This window comes from Cryptomeria japonica, chromosome 3 (genome assembly GCF_030272615.1).
Source record: "Cryptomeria japonica chromosome 3, Sugi_1.0, whole genome shotgun sequence".
NCBI classification, from domain to species: domain Eukaryota; kingdom Viridiplantae; phylum Streptophyta; class Pinopsida; order Cupressales; family Cupressaceae; genus Cryptomeria; species Cryptomeria japonica.
In genome coordinates, this window is record NC_081407.1 from 308,393,601 (window position 1) to 308,397,540 (window position 3,940).

General features: G+C 35.9%; 1 pseudogene; it reads left to right on the top strand.

Annotated features, from left to right (window-relative positions):
* Positions 1-1,574: 1,574 nt before the first annotated feature.
* On the top strand, positions 1,575-3,379 carry LOC131053416 (GDSL esterase/lipase At5g33370-like; annotated as a pseudogene).
* The last annotated feature ends 561 nt before the right edge of the window (positions 3,380-3,940 follow it).

Consider the following 3,940-nt stretch of genomic DNA (forward strand, 5'->3'; position numbering starts at 1 on the left):
CTTATCTTCTTGCAACATACCTATAATAATATATTTATAGTGATTCTATAAATTGTTGCAATTGTTTTCTTGCATAGTTCTCACTTGTCAAATAGAAGGTATGGTGATTTATTCATTGTTTATGAATTCTGGGATACTATGTGAGATTTCTATTCGAAAATGCTATATGTAAAAATATTTTCTTCTATCAATATGATGATTTATAAAGCATTTGGTTGGTTATTTTGATCTTCTTGCATAGCTCCTCTAATAACATATTTATAGTGAATCTTTTGATTGATGCAAGTATTTTTCTTGCATAGCTCTCAGTTGTCACATAAAAGGTAAAATGATTTATTCATTTTTATGAATCTTAAATATTTTGAAATTAGATATCTCTCGGCAAATTTTACATAGATTTTTTAGAATATAAGTATACTAGTTTTATATTTATATGAAAATTTATTTATTTACACAATTTAATATAATTATGACTGAATATTATAAGCTCGTATAGATGTGTCACAAATTAACCATGTACGAATACTGACCCCTCTCCCCTCCAAATTGACTTGGCCATATGCAAACTTGTTCAACATAGCAATGGTATCTCTAGATTGCGTATTGAAATGTCAACTGTGCTGTTCTCATGGAACTTGGAGGTTGGTGGACCCTCCAATTGGAACCAAACCTATTGGCTGCAAATTAAATGTCACACTTTTGAAGTCGAGAGTTAGATCACCGCATACCAATAAAAAAGAGATATGAAAACGGCTGGTGATCGGGATATTTATGGTGTGAAAGTGATCAATAAATGCTATGACAGTTCAGAGTCAACACGATTACTTATACGGTGGAGAGTGCATTATCCGTAAAGATCCTGAAAGAATCAACACCTGATTAGTACTAAATGTAGAAAAAATCAATCTAAAATATAGGTGCTATGAGTTATAGCTTATTCCCGTGTAGGTGAGTCTGTTGGATCACTTCTTTAAACGGATGCGTAAGGGCGTTAAATAAATATACTACGGAGAAGCGTGTGAGGACTATATAGGGGAAAGGACCCAGTAGTCGTGCACCCTAACTTCACGCTTCTCAAAATCCTATTTGGAAATTTCGAATCACTCCGATTTTTTTACAGCAGCTTACTTGGCAAGTCCCCTGCTTATAACTAAGGTTTCAGGGCCACATCATCAAATATGATGCCACATCAGCATGCTTTTTGCCAAGGTGTCCAAAACAGCCCCAAAAAAAAGTGAGACCAATAGGCGTGCAAAAGAGACCCCAATAGTTGTGCAGCCGATGTGGCATCACTTGATTGGTTACTTTTTACAATATTAGTACATTTCTTAACAACTATTGGTACATTTCCTAACAACTGTTGGTACATTTCCTAACAAAAATTGATATTTTTTGTTTCAAACAATAGATTTTATTTGTTCAATTTTTGGAACAAAAGGTATCAACAACCCTCACAACAATTGGAACATGCTCAACTACTGGGTCCTTTCCCCTATTCAGCAACGGCTACTGTCATTGCATGCCCATATCTTCCATCTGTGTAAATCAATTACATGGTGAGAGGTGAGAAGATAATGGCAATGCCTGTTGGGTCATTACTTGCATTTTTTGTCATGTTATCATGTTGCTTTTTGTATGTAAAAGCAGCGCCTGCGTACTTCGTGTTTGGAGATTCACTGGTGGACAGTGGCAACAACAATTACATTGCTACTACTGCTAGAGCCAACAGTTACCCTTACGGAATAGATTATCCAACTGGTAGACCCACCGGCCGATTCTCAAATGGACTCAATATAGCGGATTTTATAAGTACGTATCAAGTTATTAGTAGGTTTAAGTCCAAGTTCTAGTGTTTTTAATATATAATTGTAGATTGAATTTGCTACCGCGTGAATTGCAGGCATGAAGCTGGGGGCAGAATCTGTGCTACCGTATTTGAGTCCTGCGCTTAATGGGGACGCATTGCTCAGGGGTGCTAATTTTGCTTCTGCAGGCGTTGGGATCCTAAACGACACTGGAGTGCAATTCGTATGAATACGTTTTATTACATTCTAATGAATCGTTTTATGTTTTTTTGCTTCTACCAGGGAGAATGAATTAGGATTACTTTTGTTTGCAGGCTAATATTATCAGGATGCCACGACAGTTCCAGAATTTTGTTCAATATAAAAACAAGGTTGTGCAAATCGTTGGAGTTGCTGAAACTGACAGACTTGCTGCGGAAGGTCTTATGTCGATTACTCTCGGAGGAAATGATTACGTCAATAACTACTACCTCCTCCCTGTCACAGCGAGATCCATTCAATATACATTACCGGCTTACACTCAGTTAATAGTCTCATAATATGAGAAAATTCTCAGGGTAAATTTCTTGAAATTACAACACATCCATTCAGTTACAGCCTCTGTACCTATAGTTGCAGATTTTATGTTTCTGCAATTGATTTGCTTGGCATCTTTGAAAGAATTGATGAAATATCTGCTGTTACATTTTATGCAGCAAATGTACAATTTGGGAGGAAGAAGGGTGCTAGTAACATCAACAGGGCCATTGGGTTGTGCTCCTGGAGTGAAGGCCACCAGATCTCGCAATGGCGAATGCGCTGCACAACTTCAGCAGGCTGCTTCGCTTTTTAACTCACAGCTGAGATCTGTTGTAGATCGACTCAACAATGAGGCTTCTGCTCAGGTTTTCACCTTCGCCGACAAATACTCAATGAACATGGGCTTGTTCAACAATCCTGCAGCATACGGTAATGCCAACTTTATTGATCTTTTACTTACAGTAGGTTCCATACAGCTTTTCTGTTTTTCTTTCACAAACACTACTCAAATTTCTGACAAACAGTAGTTTTGTAATTTATGGATGATGGGCATCATCTATGAATGCTGGGTAGGTATGCCCATCTATGTCATAAAGCATCTGAATGGACGATACCAAATTTTTTTAATTCTAAATTATTTAAGTAAACCTTAAATCATTCGCTAAACAACTATATGAAAGCATATCGTTTAATATATTAAGAGCATTCTAAATCTCATTGTGTTTATAATTGTAGGATTTGTGGATACAACTAATGCATGTTGCGGACAAGGAAGATACAATGGAGCCGGCCTCTGCACTGCGGCTTCAAATCTGTGTAGTAACAGAGATACATATTTGTTCTGGGACGATTACCACCCCTCTGAGAAGGCCAATAGAATCATCGTCGACGAGTTTTTTGAGGGCTCTTCTTCTGTTATGAGCCCTCTTAACCTTAGACAGATGATGAAACTAGACGACTGATTCGTTGCATGATGCGGCAGCTAAATAATACATGGACCACTTCTCATTTAATTTCGATTCTAGCGAGTTGTGCTCAAAGGCTTTTCTCTCCCATTATTTATAAGTGACTTTAATGAATAAACGTTCTGTAACTGTTGATGAATGGACAGTGCTCAACCTATATAACTCTGATGAAAAGAGTCATATTCATTGTTCTGTACCATCCAAAGTAATATTACTTTCTTTGATATCCATTCACTGCACGCCAAACTATTCATTTAAAATAAAGTTTCAACGATGAAAAACTTGAATATTGCAACAATAGTGTTTTCAGCAGTTCCAGTAAATTCTTTCGATGGATGGACTAGTCTTTGGTTTCCAATACGAAATCCAACAAATCAAAGAAAATTACTTCATACATGTTTAGGTTTGGAAGTAAGAAAGATAGAAGTTTTTCCATTTCCCATTCTAAAGCTAGGGTACTCGAATACCTATAATAATTAAACTTAAAAAATACAACAGTATATTAAATTAAATATTTAATTTAATTATTCAATAAAATTGGTTTTTTTTGAATGAATAAAAATTAGAGGAGAAATTGTAGTTAAAAATTGTAATAATACAATTACTAACAACAACAAAAGACTATACGAAAGATATCTGATCAACATAGAC